The 18,263-nt window shown below is 45.7% G+C and overlaps 1 pseudogene; it reads right to left on the bottom strand.

The window, feature by feature from the left end:
- Window positions 1–13,393: 13,393 nt before the first annotated feature.
- The window catches only part of LOC112238156, a 33,735-nt pseudogene continuing 28,865 nt past the window's right edge, over window positions 13,394–18,263 (bottom strand).

Here is an 18,263-nt window from a genome sequence, read left to right as displayed (position 1 = left end):
AACACTCCAAATCTTACATCTGCATAGAGCTTGTAGTTAAATTAAAAGCCGATTTATGGTCATTCAGGAGTCAGTATTGGTCCAGCATTTAATGCAACTTGGCCTCAGGCCTCTGCAGAAGGAAAGGCATTGAAGGGAGTTGTCAAGGAAGTGAGTTTGTGTTTATTTCAGGGTGTACCGCCCCCACCTACCATCAACCAATCATGTCAATGCGAAGCTATAGGAGCCTTCAGCATTGTTAAAGCCAAACATGCTTGCGATCTAGAGGCTCCTTAAGGAGGATGGAACACAATTGTGGAGCCTCTGGAGGCTTGCGAAGGCCAAATCGAGCTCCGTACCACATCGCAGTGCGCCTCCCAAATTGATAAATCTTAAATCAGATTTTACACTAGTCTGTAATGTTAGGAGTTCTCTGTATTGGGCCACTAGGTGGCAGCAGCAGCAAATAGGTGCTCTCGAGCGGCTAGATGTTCTTTACTGTTCGGCCATCAGATTTGCCACCAATGCTCCTTATAGGACACTGCACTCAATACTCCTCTTTGTGCTGTTGTCTGTGCCCAATGTTTGTACCATGTTGTTGTCATGTCGTGTTGCTACCATGCTGTGTTATGTATTGCTGCCTTGCTATGTTGTCTTTGGTCTCTCTTTTTATAGTGTTTCTTTGTCTCTCTTGTTGTGATGTGTTTTGTTCTATATTTATATTGTATTTTATTGATGTTTTAAATCCCAGGAGGCCTTTTGGTAGGCTATCAATGTAAATAGGAATGTGTTCTTAACTGACTTATCAAATTAAATCAAATTAAATATCAACCCTCCTGGAAGGGTGTGTTCATCAGGACACAATGTTAGAATGAGTTGTTCTCTATTGGGCCACCGGGGTAGCAGCAGCAGAACATTGCCTTTAAATTTCAATCACCTAACGCTATCTTCATCCTGTAAGGCTGTATGTTACTGACCTGGATCAGCTGATTCACCAACATGACCTGTATCGCATTAGACAGACTGAATCATCTACATGACACACTGATGAGCTAGCCCCCCACCCCCACACTTATACACAAACACCTATATACACACACACACACGCCTTGATTGTAACGTTACAGCCTTATTCTAACATTTATTCAATTGTTTTCCCCCTCATCAATCTACACACAATACCCCATAATGACAAAGCAAAACTGTTTTTTACACATTTTTGCAAATGTATTAAAAATAATTTACATTAGTATTCAGACCTTTTACTCAGTACTTTGTTGAAGCACCTTTGGCATCGATTACAGCCTGGAGTCTTCTTAGGTATGACGCTACAAGCTTGGCACACCTGTATTTGGGGAGTTCCTCCCATTCTTCTCTGCAGATCTTCTCAAGCTCTGCCAGGTTGGATGGGGAGCGTCGCTGTACACCTATTTTCAGGTCACTCCAGAGATGTTCGATCAGGTTCAAGTCCGGGCTGTGGCTGGGCCACTGAAGGACAGGCACATGCACCCACGCACACACACACACACTCCATCCAGGATGACTGAGTCTGTAGTATCTTTATTTAGTCGGAGCTCAGAACACAAGCACCCTCTCACATCATGTTACCATGGAAACAGGACTCATTTCTTTCTCAGACAGCATCCCTCCTGATTCTTCATATTCCCTCTCCCTCCCTCCCCACAACCCGACACACAGGTAGCAATATTGCACAGAGCTGAGCCAGGAGCTCTAAGGCTTCCTTCAGACAGATTCACCCAGAGTAAATGGACACAACAACAGAGTCTGAGCCATCTATAACGCAGCAGCAAAAGATTAGTCTGCCAAGCTCTATCAGTGATAGATTAGTCTGCCAAGCTCTATCAGTGATAGATTAGCCTGCCAAGCTCTATCAGTGATTGATTAGTCTGCCAAGCTCTATCAGTGATAGATTAGTCTGCCAAGCTCTATCAGTGATAGATTAGTCTGCCAAGCTCTATCAGTGATAGATTAGCCTGCCAAGCTCTATCAGTGATAGATTAGTCCTCCAAGCTCTATCAGTGATAGATTAGTCTGCCAAGCTCTATCAGTGATAGATTAGCCTGCCAAGCTCTATCAGTGATAGATTAGTCCTCCAAGCTCTATCAGTGATAGATTAGTCTGCCAAGCTCTATCAGTGATAGATTAGCCTGCCAAGCTCTATCAGTGATAGATTAGTCCTCCAAGCTCTATCAGTGATAGATTAGTCTGCCAAGCTCTATCAGTGATTGATTAGTCTGCCAAGTTCTATCAGTGATAGATTAGTCCTCCAAGCTCTATCAGTGATAGATTAGTCTGCCAAGCTCTATCAGTGATATAATAGTCTGCCAAGCTCTATCAGTGATAGATTAGTCTGCCAAGCTCTATCAGTGATAGATTAGTCTTCCTGCCCTGGCTCTTAACCGGTGTGTCTGTAATGATCCTTGGGTCGTTCAACCAATTCGGTGCCTTTTCAGAAAGTGTAACTTGGGCAATAAAAACGTTTTATTTCACCTAATTTGAACATTGTCTAAAAGAGCACATATTCAATTTACATTAAAAAAGAGTTTTCCCATCTCAAGAGTGAAATCAAATAGTGACTACAGCTTATTAAAGTAACAGGGTTGACAATGTTCTCTTAAATCAGCTATAAATCCCCTTGTGTACAAAACTTTATGAACACCTGCTCTTTCCATGACATCATCTGACCAGGTGAATCCAGGTGAAAACTGTGATCCCTTATGGATCCCGCTCAACAGTTTCCTGTGTGTATCAAAAATGGTCCACCACCCAAAGACATCCAGCCAACTTGACAGAACTGTGGGAAGCATTGGAGTCAACATGGGCCAGCATCCCTGTGGAACACTTTTGACACCTTGTAGAGTCCATGCCCCGACGAATTCAGACTGTTCTGAGGGTAAAACGGGGTTCAACTCAATATTAGGAAGGTGTTCCTAATGTTTTGTACACTCAATGTATATTAACGGGCACTTCATTTAATATAACAGGCTTTGGAAATTCAATATTGGTGCACGATTTCTACTTAAAGGGCTGCAAAAGGCCCTCTTTAGGGAACGACCTGCTTAGCTCTTATTTCTGGTGCTAGACTAAACACCTCCTTCCTGTGTTTAAATCCTCTGATAACGAAACAACACTCGGACCCCTGATAAACACACAAACCCAATGTGATACATACAGTACAATATTTACATTGTTCTTCTTAAAGTAGATTAATTCAGTTCTTGATTTCTACCAGTTTTGCAAGTAGTTGGTGAGAGCTCTAGGTCACAAACACATGCACGCTGTGGCAACCCGAGGGCCAGCAGGGGAGCTACAAAAGCAGGAGCAAGACAGCTCCAGAGGCCAAGGTGAGTCAGCACCATGGACAGCTCTACAGGGCTAGAGAGGCCAAGGTGAGTCAGCACCATGGAGAGCTCTAAAATGTCATTCTCTACTGGCAGGTTGATGCTGATTGACATCTCATTTCACCTCTTGTTGAAAGAAGCATTTATTTTGACGTTCGGCGGCGCATTTTTCGAATCGAGGAAGAGAGAATATTTCCACAGCTCCACAAGCTTTTTCACGATTGGCAAAAGCATCATATTTGAAGTAAGTTTTAAGGTTTAGCATCGGGTTCAGGTTTCCTGAACAACTTTTATGAAAGTTGAGTCACTGTAAGTTAAAGTTAGACCTTTGGCTCCATTAACAGACAGTTAATCAGATCAGAGAGATCGGTTCCCAATTAAGCCTAACATTGTTTATCTGTGCGAGTAATACATGCATATACAGTGCAGTGTTGTAAATTACAGTATATACTAATGTAGGCTACAGCTGTCAGTGTTCAGAAAATTAACATTCAGCAATTTTAAATCCATTAACTCAGTTAATGCTTCTACACCTGCATTGCTTGCTGTTTGGTGTTTTAGGCTGGGTTTCTGTACAGCACTTTGAGATATCAGCTGATGTAAGAAGGGCTTTATCAATACATTTGATTGAGTTAGATTTTCATACTTGAACTCAAAACAAACAGTTGTTATTATCAATCTGTTAAAGTTACTCAAAAGATTACCACATTTTGCAGATAGCCTGTTTGCTTCCGTAAAAGGTGAAAGAAATTATAGCTAGCTAAATTACTGCAGAGTAGGGCTAGCCATGATCTAACTAGCAACTTAGACTGGTAGTTGATTTGAACAGTTATGATGATGGGGATTTGTAATTAAGATTGGACTAAAATGTGGGTAATTGGATGCTTAGATGTAACCATAGACTGTCTTATTGTTGCATAGGGTCAATTAAACATGACAAGAAAGGGAGAGATATCAGACTTCTGTTCCAAAAGGACCCAGTGGTAGGTCAGGCCTATTCTTTAAACTACACATTTTAGTTAGCAGCTGTTAGTATCTAATCTTGTGGATCCCTTAATTATACATTTCCATAGAGAGATGACACATTATTCAACGTGTATTTCAGACATTTCAAGATCCAGAGAAGAGGGTCCTGTACAGCCGTGTTTGAAAACATTTCCCAGAACTCAGCATGGTACTAGGGAAAGGGCTTTCATCAGCTCCTGGAATAAAGGACAATTCATGGCTTGAATATTCTGTAAGTCAAGATTCGATTTATTGTTTCGCCTGTAGGCATTTTTCTCTGCCCAATACACCTGAATCTGCCTTCACATCACAGTCAGGTTTTTGTAACTGGGAAATGGTGCTGTTTAAAAATTCTGGGTTTAAGCTCCATTCAAAGGCAGAGCATCATATCAATGCTATAAATGCTTGGAATCAGCATCAAAGGGCTATTGACAGCAACTCATCCATGTTTGATGTCATAAATGAAGACTGGAAAAAGTGGAGGAAAACTGTACTTAGATTAAAACAATTGCAGATGTTCTCCTATTAACTGCCACTCAAAATATAGCGCAGAGAGATCATCGAGAGGCTGATCACTCTCACAACAAGGGTTATTTTTTACAATCTTAGAAGAAATAGCAACGCCTGACCCTCTCATAGAGAAAAGGATGAATGTATGTGGCAATGCCGAGATGATACAAAGTGAAATAATAAGAGAAGTAAAAGAAAGGGAAGTTTTTAGTGTAATTTCAGATGAAACCAAAGATTTAAAGAAAAAAATAACAATGTCTTTAGTTGTGAGGTAATATTACAACGGGGCCATCCACGAAAGATTTTTACACTTTCAGCTGAAAGCTTAGATGCAACAGGTCTTTTTATTTATTTTTATTTCACCTTTATTTAACCAGGTAGGCCAGTTGAGAACGAGTTCTCATTTACAACTGCGACCTGGCCAAGATAAAGCAAAGCAGTGCGACATAAACACCACAGAGTTACACATGGAATAAACAAACGTACAGTTAATTACAGAATGGAAGGTCTCACAAAAATGATAATTGATTGCCTTGAAAAACAAGGTCTAGACTACAGAAATAATCTGGTGTGTCTGCACGGATTAAAAACAGTGCAAGATTTGCATTGTATGTGCACTGCAATGCACATTGTTTGAATTTGGTTCTTGTCGATGCTGTAAAAATCAGTGCATCCTGCAGAAGCTTTCTAACTTAGTGTCTGGCTCGTACGTTCATCTCAAGTGGCTTGCAGTTCAGAAAGAGCTGAATCCGCAGCAGCAGCCCAGGGAACTATGGAGACTTACCGATGGAAGGTGGGCATGCAGATACATGGTATGCCGTAATCTGAGGGACAGGCTTCCAGCAGTTCTGAGAGTGCTACAGGATACCACACTTGAAAATAGTGGTGATAGATCAGTGGAGGCAAGGGGCCTTCTTTCTCAGATATATTTACATTTCATAGGGCTTTTTGGTTACCTTTTGTAAAGTCCTTGGTGATGCCAAATGACTTTCTGACATGCTCCAATCAAGCTCTCTTGACCTAGTAAGGGCTGTGGACCTTACAGACACATTACAGGAAGGGCTGTGGATCTAGTAGGTGCCCTTACAGACACATTACAGGAAGGGCTGTGGATCTAGTAGGTGCCCTTACAGACACATTACAGGAAGGGCTGTGGATCTAGTAGGTGCCCTTACAGACACATTACAGGAAGGGCTGTGGATCTAGTAGGTGTCCTTACAGACACATTACAGGAAGGGCTGTGGATCTAGTAGGTGCCCTTACAGACACATTACAGGAAGGGCTGTGGATCTAGTAGGTGCCCTTACAGACACATTACAGGAAGGGCTGTGGATCTAGTAGGTGCCCTTAGACACATTACAGGAAGGGCTGTGGATCTAGTAGGTGCCCTTACAGACACATTACAGGAAGGGCTGTGGATCTAGTAGGTGCCCTTACAGACACATTACAGGAAGGGCTGTGGATCTAGTAGAGGCCCTTACAGACACATTACAGGAAGGGCTGTGGATCTAGTAGGTGCCCTTACAGACACATTACAGGAAGGGCTATGGATCTAGTAGGTGCCCTTACAGACACATTACAGGAAGGGCTGTGGATCTAGTAGGTGTCCTTACAGACACATTACAGGAAGGGCTGTGGATCTAGTAGAGGCCCTTACAGACACATTACAGGAAGGGCTGTGGATCTAGTAGGTGCCCTTAGACACATTACAGGAAGGGCTGTGGATCTAGTAGGTGCCCTTACAGACACATTACAGGAAGGGCTGTGGATCTAGTAGGTGCCCTTACAGACACATTACAGGAAGGGCTGTGGATCTAGTAGGTGCCCTTAGACACATTACAGGAAGGGCTATGGATCTGGTAGGTGCCCTTACAGACACATTACAGGAAGGGCTGTGGATCTAGTAGGTGCCCTTACAGACACATTACAGGAAGGGCTGTGGATCTAGTAGGTGCCCTTACAGACACATTACAGGAAGGGCTGTGGACCTTACAGACACATTACAGGAAGGGCTGTGGACCTTACAGACACATTACAGGAAGGGCTGTGGACCTTACAGACACATTACAGGAAGGGCTGTGGATCTAGTAGGTGCCCTTACAGACACATTACAGGAAGGGCTGTGGATCTAGTAGGTGCCCTTACAGACACATTACAGGAAGGGCTGTGGATCTAGTAGGTGCCCTTACAGACACATTACAGGAAGGGCTGTGGATCTAGTAGGTGCCCTTACAGACACATTACAGGAAGGGCTGTGGATCTAGTAGGTGCCCTTACAGACACATTACAGGAAGGGCTGTGGATCTAGTAGGTGCCCTTAGACACATTACAGGAAGGGCTGTGGATCTAGTAGGTGCCCTTACAGACACATTACAGGAAGGGCTGTGGATCTAGTAGGTGCCCTTACATACACATTACAGGAAGGGCTGTGGATCTAGTAGGTGCCCTTACAGACACATTACAGGAAGGGCTGTGGATCTAGTAGGTGTCCTTACAGACACATTACAGGAAGGGCTGTGGATCTAGTAGAGGCCCTTACAGACACATTACAGGAAGGGCTGTGGATCTAGTAGGTGCCCTTACAGACACATTACAGGAAGGGCTGTGGATCTAGTAGGTGCCCTTACAGACATATTACAGGAAGGGCTGTGGATCTAGTAGGTGCCCTTACAGACACATTACAGGAAGGGCTGTGGATCTAGTAGGTGCCCTTACAGACACATTACAGGAAGGGCTGTGGATCTAGTAGGTGCCCTTACATACACATTACAGGAAGGGCTGTGGATCTAGTAGGTGCCCTTACAGACACATTACAGGAAGGGCTGTGGACCTTACAGACACATTACAGGAAGGGCTGTGGATCTAGTAGAGGCCCTTAGACACATTACAGGAAGGGCTGTGGATCTAGTAGAGGCCCTTACAGACACATTACAGGAAGGGCTGTGGATCTAGTAGAGGCCCTTACACACACATTACAGGAAGGGCTGTGGATCTAGTAGGTGCCCTTAGACACATTACAGGAAGGGCTGTGGATCTAGTAGGTGCCCTTAGACACATTACAGGAAGGGCTGTGGATCTAGTAGGTGCCCTTACAGACACATTACAGGAAGGGCTATGGATCTAGTAGGTGCCCTTACAGACACATTACAGGAAGGGCTGTGGATCTAGTAGAGGCCCTTACAGACACATTACAGGAAGGGCTGTGGATCTAGTAGGTGCCCTTACAGACACATTACAGGAAGGGCTATGGATCTAGTAGGTGCCCTTACAGACACATTACAGGAAGGGCTATGGATCTAGTAGGTGCCCTTACAGACACATTACAGGAAGGGCTGTGGATCTAGTAGGTGCCCTTACAGACACATTACAGGAAGGGCTGTGGATCTAGTAGGTGCCCTTACAGACACATTACAGGAAGGGCTGTGGATCTAGTAGGTGCCCTTACAGACACATTACAGGAAGGGCTATGGATCTAGTAGGTGCCCTTACAGACACATTACAGGAAGGGCTGTGGATCTAGTAGGTGCCCTTACAGACACATTACAGGAAGCGCTGTGGATGTAGTAGGTGCCCTTACAGACACATTACAGGAAGGGCTGTGGATCTAGTAGGTGCCCTTACAGACACATTACAGGAAGCGCTGTGGATCTAGTAGGTGCCCTTAGACACATTACAGGAATGGCTGTGGATCTAGTAGGTGCCTTTACAGACACATTACAGGACTACAGAAGGTAGGGTTACTATGGAGAACTTTGGAAAGAGGTTGAAGAGATTGCAGAGCTCTGTGAAATAAGTGTACAAACAGTATGTTAAAGACAGTCTAAAACAAGCGTGTGATTCCACAAATCATTGATGATGAGCACTGTAGGACAGAAAGATAGTGACCAAAGTGATGGTGAGAGCTTCCAAAGAGCTGTCTTTTATCAGCTGCTCGACAGTCTCACAGCTGAGCTGCAGAGGAGTTTTTCAAAGAAGAATTGCGAGATAATGCAAGGGGCCCAGTCTCTCAACCCAAAGAGGACAACATCCTTCAATGTGGAACCTCTGTTTGCCTTTGCTCAAACATGAGGTTCATCAAACCAAGCGGCTTCTTAATAGGAGAGAGCAAAGTGGAAGGGACTACTCTCCTTGACTTGGTTGTGTTTCTAGAACCTTATAAAGAGGTCTTCCATGAGCTATTTAGACTCTGTAAGATTTCTGTTACACCAGTCAGCACTGCTGGAAGAGGGGGAGGGGGACGTCGGGAGTACGGATGGTGTTCTCACCGGTAGATATGGAGCAGGGGAGCATCGGGTGAGTCTCCTGTTTTTGTTTTTTTCTGTCTGGGTTTAGTATTTGAGTTAAATTTTTGATGTTTTTCTTTTTTTCTTTCATGGGGTCTAATTTTACTTTTGTTAGTTTAAATGTAAGGGTTAAGGGATTTTGTTAAGAGGAGGGCGGTATTTAGTTATTTGGAGGGTGTGGGGTTTGATTTTTGTTTTTTACATGAGGTTCACCTGAGGGATGGAGGGATGTTAGTAGGTTTAAGAGGGAGTGGGACAAGGGGGAGTCGGTTTGGGGTATTGGGGGGGTGCACTCATCGGAGGTAGGGATTTTGTGTGGGCACAGGGAGGTAAAAAGTGGAGGGTTGATGTTGGTGTATGGGCCACAGGTGGCGGCAGACAGGAGGGAGATGGTGGACTGTCTGGCGCCCCTGTGCGTCACAAATAGGAAATTAGTGATAGGGGTGGATTTTAATATAGATTTAGGAGTAGGGGGGAATAGCAGTGCAGGTGCCATCACCAGGCTAATGGCTTGCCATGGTCTGGTTGATGGTGGCCTGCACACTACTCTGAAAATGGCCGGTCCTACATGGCGCAACTCCAGGGGGGTTTCGCGGAGGCTCGACTATATTTTTGTATCCAGGTCTTTGGCTAAGTTGTCTGGGCGGCTGTTGCCTGTTTTCTTTTCAGATCACAACGGGGTGCTCCTGCAGGTGGGGACGCCAGTCTGCCTCTTCGGTAGGGGTACTGGAAGTTAGATCGGGATGTGCTGGAGGAGCAGCCTTTTGTTGACGCTTTTTTGGTTTCTTTTGGAGGCTTGAAGGCCTCCGGTCCATGTGTGGGGGGGTGTTAGAGTGGTGGGATTTAGTCAAGGTGAGGATTAGGGCTTTTATAATAGGGTATTGCAAGAGGAAAAAAAGGGAGGAGAGGAGGGAGGTGGATCGTATCCAAAGGTTAATCGAACTCGAGTACGAGGCAAGCAACCTCGGCGGGTTGTTTGACTGGGAGAGATCCGCAGCCCTAAAGGCGCAGCTCAGGGAGCTGCAGGAGCGGAAGGCTCGAGCTTTCCTAGAGCGTGCGCATAATGGCTTTCTAGAACATAATGAGACTTGTTCCGCTATGTTCTTTAAGTCGGTTAGGGCCAGGCAGAGTAGGAAGGTAATGCATGGCGTTAGAGAAGAAGATGGTAGTATAGTTAGAAAACCAGAGGAAATGGTCAGGGTGACAACTGATCATTTCTGAGGTTTATTTAAGGAAAGGGAAATAGATGTAGAGCAGGGAAATGTGTTTTACCTCAGGTTTTGGAGTATACTTGGACCAGTGGTCCTCGAAGGCCATCCTTGAGACGGGGGTCCCGGGGGGGATCAATGGTTGGTGTGCTGTCACTTCTTTATAAGAAGGGGGAAGCAACTGACCTTGGCAACTGGCGGCCGTTGACCATGCTGTGCGTAGATTACAAGATACTTGCAAAGGTTTTAGCAGACCGGTTGCGCACAACCCTTCCCTACGTCGTCCACGAGGATCAGACGTGCGGGGTAGAGGGCCGCTCTATTAGATGAAATCTACAGTTGATCAGGGACTCCATCGCTTGGGTTGAAGACAGAGGGCTGCCTTTAATGGTAGCAGCGCTAGATCAGGCGAAAGCCTTTGATCGCTTGAATAGATCTTTTCTATTCAGGGTGTTAGGTAGATTAGGATTTGGGGAGAAGTTCATAGGATGGATCCGTACATTATATGTCGGAGCGGGGTGCCGAGTTAGCGTAAACGGTCACTTGGGTGACGTTTTTGACCTCTCGTCTGGGGTCAGGCAGGGGTGCCCGCTCTCGGCACTCCTCTTCGTTCTGTACATGGAGCCTCTGGGGGCTGCCATTAGGGCAGACACAGGGGTGGAGGGCTTGTTGATCCCTGGAAGCGGTGGGCTGCGTGTTAAGATGACGCAGTACGCCGACGACACTTCCTTGCTGCTATGCAAGGACTCGTGCCTGACAAGGTCCCTTGCCATCATTGGGGATTTCACCCGAGCGTCGGGGGCAGTTCTGAACCATGCAAAGTCTTCCGTTAAGTTTTTCGGAAGATGGCGCGGTAGGACGGATGTGCCCGGGGGGTTATCTCTCTGTGAGGGGGCCCTGAGGATTCTCGGGGTCCATTTTGAGACCTCTGGCTCAGCGACGCTGAACTGGAACATGGGTATTGCAGTGGTACAGAGGAAGCTAGCAATGTGGAAGGCTAGGTCGTTGTCTTTTATGGGCAAGGTCCTGGTCCTAAAAGTGGATGTGTTGCCATCTCTGCTGTATTTGGCGTACATCTACCCATTGCAGGCTTGTCTGAGAAGGCCTCTAGTGAGGCTTGTGTTTCAGTTCATGTGGGGTGGCAGGTACGAGCGGGTCGCCAGGGCGCGCATGCTCTGTCCCATCGGGGAGGGAGGTAGGGGGGTATCACATCTCCCCCTCAAGCTGGACAACAGCTGCCGTGGCACTTTGGTCATGCGGCCAAGTGGCTGCGTGCGCACCCCGAGGTTGAAGTTGCCCGAGTAGGTTTAGACCACAGGCACCTGTACGAGGAGGTCAGACAGGCAGGGAGTCCGGCGCCTGTAGTGGGCATCTCGGCAGTGGTCTGGGAGGGAGTGCAGGCGCGGGGCCTGGACAACAGGCTCAAGGACCTGAATTGGTTGAGCCCCCACAAGTGCTTGCCGGTACGTTCCATCATGTACCGGCATAGTTTGGCGAGATCCCCACCTGTCCAAGATCTGCTTGTGGCAGGGAGGAGACTGTGTGCCATGCCTTTTGGGACTGTGCCTTTGCCGGAGTAGTATGGGCTAGGGCACGGGTGTTGTTAGGTTTGGTAAGATGTGATTTTGTGTTGACATGGGCCAGGTTAGAGAGAGGTGTAGGGAGAGCGAGGGGAACGGATAGGGACAGGTTTCTGCTCTGGCTTCTCTTGAGTCTCTTTAAACGGGGGCTGTGGGAGGCCAGGCAGAACTTGGTCAAGACAGGGAGAGAGTGGGGGTGGAAGGGATAGTGAGGAGGGTGGAAGGAGATTTAAGGGGGAGGATGAAGAGGGAGGAGAGGAAGTGGGGGCAGCATGCGGCACGGGAGAGGTGGAAGGGGGGTTTAGGGCTGGGAGTGATAGATTTAGATTTATAAGGGGATAGATTAGGGACGGGGAGATAGGGAAAGGTATTGGTTAGGTATGACGGGGAGGGACGATGCTCCCCTGAGGTTGGTGGTTTATTTTGTAAGTTAAAAATGGCATGATTTAAGAATGAATGAGAATTATGATTTTGTAAAGTATGAATGGTATTGAATGTAATAAATTATAAAAAATAAAAAATGTAGCTTCACATTCGGTTTGTTGTTTTTGTATAGTTTGTTTAGTGGTCTTTGTCTTCCTTAAAGTAACATCACGCTGCGCCTTGGTCTCCTCCATTCAACGAAAGTGACAAACACACAAATCTTATCTTATCTCCTTGGTGCTTGAGCTTAATTTTCTTATAGACCCAGATTATATATTCATGAAAACAGAGTGACCCAAGTCTCTCCAGTATGTGAGTACAGTGTGTGTGTGTGAGAGAGAGAGAGAGAGAGAGAGAGAGAGAGAGAGAGAGAGAGAGAGAGAGAGAGAGAGAGAGAGAGAAATGGAGCTGCAGTTCTGAGGTAGAGACACTGACTATTCATAGTATGTTATAGAATTCTAGTGAAGTAACCCTTATGGACCTCACTATCTGTCACATTGAATTCTAGTGAAGTAACCCTTATGGACCTCACTATCTGACACATTGAATTCTAGTGAAGTAACCCTTATGGACCTCACTATCTGTCACATTGAATTCTAGTGAAGTAACCCTTATGGACCTCACTATCTGCCACATTGAATTCTAGTGAAGTAACCCTTATGGACCTCACTATCTGCCACATTGAATTCTAGTGAAGTAACTCTTATGGACCTCACTATCTGCCACATTGAATTCTAGTGAAGTAACCCTTATGGACCTCACTATCTGTCACATTGAATTCTAGTGAAGTAACCCTTATGGACCTCACTATCTGCCACATTGAATTCTAGTGAAGTAACCCTTATGGACCTCACTATCTGCCACATTGAATTCTAGTGAAGTAACTCTTATGGACCTCACTATCTGCCACATTGAATTCTAGTGAAGTAACCCTTATGGACCTCACTATCTGTCACATTGAATTCTAGTGAAGTAACCCTTATGGACCTCACTATCTGCCACATTGAATTCTAGTGAAGTAACTCTTATGGACCTCACTATCTGCCACATTGAATTCTAGTGAAGTAACCCTTATGGACCTCACATTGAATTCTAGTGAAGTAACCCTTATGGACCTCACTATCTGCCACATTGAAGAACTCCGGGTTCAGTGAATGATCACTTCTACCTCGAATGATCACTTCTACCTAGCTCCTTAGATGCCAGGTTAGGGTTAAACACTAATTTACTGGTATGTTCTATGGACCCCCTGAAGTAGCCTTGGCCATCCCATGTATAAAACTCTAGTTCTGCCACTGAGGCAGAGGGTACGTCTAGCCCACGCGGGCGGTTGAGCAGACAGGCAGAGGGTACGACATCTAGTCCTCAGAAGAACTGGAGTGGGTATGATAAGCACTTCGATCCAACGACAAAGGAGATACTAGGCAATGTTTGACTCACCTGTTTCTCTGTCTTCCTGTTCTTTGCCCCAAAGGAAGGGGACCTATTCCTGGGTTGAGAGCAAGGGGTGAATCTGCGGACTCATCGCTCTCTCTCTCTCTCTCTCTCTCTCTCTCTATTTTGTTTTGTTCATTAACACAGGCTGTTGGAGGAGCCGCCACGCCGGACACAGTGTGACCCACCAGTTACCTGATAGGCCTTTCAGTTGAACCTTTCCCCCTAACCTCTTAAATAACTACCTTGTTTTGAGCACCACAAATCAGTTTCCTGCTGTCTTTATTTATTGTGAGTTTCACTTCTGACTCCCCTGGGCTGCCAAAATGCACAGACAGACAGACAGACAGGCAGAGCTCCTGCAGGAATGAGGAGCGAGAGAATGATGGATGGTTTCTCCTTCATTCCCCCAGGGTAGTCTGGGTAGTGGAGTCCTTGAGGCAGTAGATCTGTTTCTGTCAATCAGGTTTTGGCTTCTCCCATGGCAGTGATCAACCAATCATGAGGCAGCATAGGCAAAGACTGTTGAGTGGTTTCCCACTCCTGAGAGCTGATTGGTCAAGAGAGGAAAGGGGAGGAGTTAGCAGGCTGCTGTAAAGAGTACACCAGAGAAAAGAGAGAGAGAGAGAGTAGAGGTAGGTAGGGAGAGGCCGGTATTCACTGGGCAGTACTGGGCGTGGCAGTAGAATGGGTTGCCAGGGAAACCGTAGAGGAGGAGGAAGTGATGGCTCGTGGGGCCTGACACCTGGAACAGGAAGATATGACATCACACACAGGGACAGGATATGGCATCACACAGGGACAGGATATGGAATCACACAGGGACAGGATATGACAAATAGCAGAGACGCAGGTGAAGAGGTGAGAATAGACAGCCAATAGGAGAACATGCCAGACAGCAGACTGTGTGAGGCATCATAGTATCTGTGATCATTCTGAAGTAGTCAAATGTCTTCTTCATCACTGGTGGATCCCTCCTGATGACCTGGACATGACTCCAACAGGGTCATCAGGAGGGATCAGCCAATGAAGTCCCACCCAGTTGACTACATTAAAATGGTGGAAGCCCTCAATGACGCTGGCCATGCTAATATTGCCTGTGGGCACTAGAGGCATCTATCATTTTCTATGGTGTGTCTCACCAGGAGCGTGACTTGCGGACGCGTGTGACTCTCTCCCTGTAGGGAACGTTGTCTGTGGGAGAGGGGCTACAGTTAGGCCGCACCTCTGAGGGCCAGTGGTCCAATGAGACTGTGGTGGGAGGACTCATGTCCAGCTCCAAGAACAGGATGTTTTCAGCCTACACACATACACAACACACGAGGAAACAGAGCGGTCAGGTAATTTTTGCTGTACAGTAGCAGGTTTTAGCACGGCTAACAAGGGTCAGGGGCCAGGGTCAGTATACCTGCTAATCTCCTTCCCAGACACTTCAGCGCACATTTTGCTAAGAGCGTGGTGGACCAATACGCTGAAATGGGCCTTCATTAGCCAATGCAGAAGATGAGAAAAAACTCACATCGGCTTAATCTACCAACCAATCATCTCCTACAAAACACCTCGCAGTCGTGTGATTTGCCAAAATGAAATGATGACAAATACTTTACTCAGTAGGTCACTTCCATAGAATTGTATGGTCACGCCCACACTGTACATCAGATTCAGTACTTTACCATTATCACGTCACATTGCGCGATGTTACCAAATTAAAATCTTCATATCAACCTGGCTAGATTGTTTCAGTTCTGTTTGCAAGGATACATCAGCTGACGTCAAGGTTGCGTCAACTACAGCCGTGTTTGGATCTACATCCAAGATTATTATTCGTTATTCTGCCACAGCATGTAAACATTCCACAATAATGGTATTATACTCAGTGTCAGCCGTGTTTCTATTGGTCAGTCACCTGGATCGGCTCGTAACACAACCACACTACACGATAAAGGCAGATCTGACCGAACTAATAGTTAAATCAGCAGACTCATTGGACGAGGAGCCAAGACATAGTTAAATCAGCAGCCTCATTGAATGAGGAGCCAAGACATAGTTAAATCAGCAGACTCACTGGACCAGGAGCCAAGACATAGTTAAATCAGCAGACTCATTGGACGAGGAGCCAAGACATAGTTAAATCAGCAGACTCATTGGACGAGGAGCCAAGACATAGTTAAATCAGCAGACTCACTGGACCAGGAGCCAAGACATAGTTAAATCAGCAGACTCATTGGACGAGGAGCCAAGACATAGTTAAATCAGCAGACTCATTGGACGAGGAGCCAAGACATAGTTAAATCAGCAGCCTCATTGAATGAGGAGCCAAGACATAGTTAAATCAGCAGACTCACTGGACCAGGAGCCAAGACATAGTTAAATCAGCAGACTCATTGGACGAGGAGCCAAGACATAGTTAAATCAGCAGACTCATTGGACGAGGAGCCAAGACATAGTTAAATCAGCAGCCTCATTGAATGAGGAGCCAAGACATAGTTAAATCAGCAGACTCACTGGACAAGGAGCCAAGACATAGTTAAATCAGCAGACTCACTGGACCAGGAGCCAAGACATAGTTAAATAAGCAGACTCACTGGACCAGGAGCCAAGACATAGTTAAATCAGCAGACTCACTGGACCAGGAGCCAAGACATAGTTAAATCAGCAGACTCACTGGACCAGGAGCCAAGACATAGTTAAATCAGCAGACTCACTGGACAAGGAGCCAAGACATAGTTAAATCAGCAGACTCACTGGACCAGGAGCCAAGACATAGTTAAATCAGCAGACTCACTGGACCAGGAGCCAAGACATAGTTAAATCAGCAGACTCACTGGACCAGGAGCCAAGACATAGTTAAATCAGCAGACTCACTGGACCAGGAGCCAAGACATAGTTAAATCAGCAGACTCACTGGACCAGGAGCCAAGACATAGTTAAATCAGCAGACTCACTGGACCAGGAGCCAAGACATAGTTAAATCAGCAGACTCACTGGACCAGGAGCCAAGACATAGTTAAATCAGCAGACTCACTGGACCAGGAGCCAAGACATAGTTAAATCAGCAGACTCACTGGACCAGGAGCCAAGACATCCCACAATCGTTTACGACCTAAGAATTTGCCCTCGACGTGTAAATTTGGTTTGGGACAACTTTGAATGGTTGATATCCCAGGTGTATATGTGCTGTGCCTGGGGAAGAAGTTATACACCTACTGACCATTTTCATTCACTCCATCACACACTCTCTCCTACCCGGTATCTGGAGTGGGCGCCCATCGCTAAGGCAACCCGTGCGTACTGGCTGATTGGTCGTTTGTATCCGACTGCCGAGGCTAGCCTCTTCTTCATCTGACTGAACCGATGGAGAGAATTGAAAATAGAAAATATAATTGAACATACCACATATTATATTACAGAAGTATTCTAACAATTCAAAAGGTCCCAGATGGACACTCACGGATACAGAAAGTACCTTGTTCTCCACACAGATAGACGGATCACCGTACTACCCTTTGTCAATCTGTAGGTAATGTACTGTCAGCCTGTCTACAGTCAGCCTGTTTACAGTCAGCCTGTTTACTGTCAGCCTGTCTACAGTCAGCCTGTCTACTGTCAGCCTGTTTACAGTCAGCCTGTCTACTGTCAGCCTGTCTACTGTCAGCCTGTCTACTGTCAGCCTGTCTACAGTCAGCCTGTCTACAGTCAGCCTGTCTACTGTGAGCCTGTGTACGTGGCCCAGACTGCCAATTATTTGTTTATAGTCAAACCCATGGCTGTTCAATCGTGAGTCACACAGACAGACAGACACATGAACACACACACGCAGAGACACCGATACAGATACACACACCCTGACCTCTCGGAGGGGGTGAGGAGTTGGAACTTCCACTGGTCCTCCTCAGGGTCAAGGGTAAGTCTGTTCATGATCTTATTCTTCTCCTCAGGAGGAATGAAGTTCTCTATGATCAGATACCTACACACACACACATTAATATACACACACACACACATACACATTAATATACACACACATGAATATACACACACACACACACACACACACACATTAATATACACACACATTAATACACACACACACACACACACACACACACATGAATATATACACACACACACACACACACACACACATCAATATATACACACACACACACACACACACACACACACACACATCAATATATACACACACACACACACACACACATTAATATACACACACACATTAATATATACACACACATTAATATACACACACACACACCTCACACACACTAATATACACCTCACACACACACACACATTAATATATATACACACACACACCTCATACACACACACACACTAATATACACACACACACCTCACACACACACACACATTAATATATACACACACACACACACACACACACTAATATACACACACACACACACACATTAATATACACACACACGTCACACA

Source organism: Oncorhynchus tshawytscha, linkage group LG05 (assembly GCF_018296145.1).
Source record: "Oncorhynchus tshawytscha isolate Ot180627B linkage group LG05, Otsh_v2.0, whole genome shotgun sequence".
Taxonomy (NCBI): Eukaryota; Metazoa; Chordata; class Actinopteri; order Salmoniformes; family Salmonidae; genus Oncorhynchus; species Oncorhynchus tshawytscha.
Note: the sequence above shows the minus strand (reverse complement) of the source record. Positions and strands in the feature narration are given on the sequence as shown.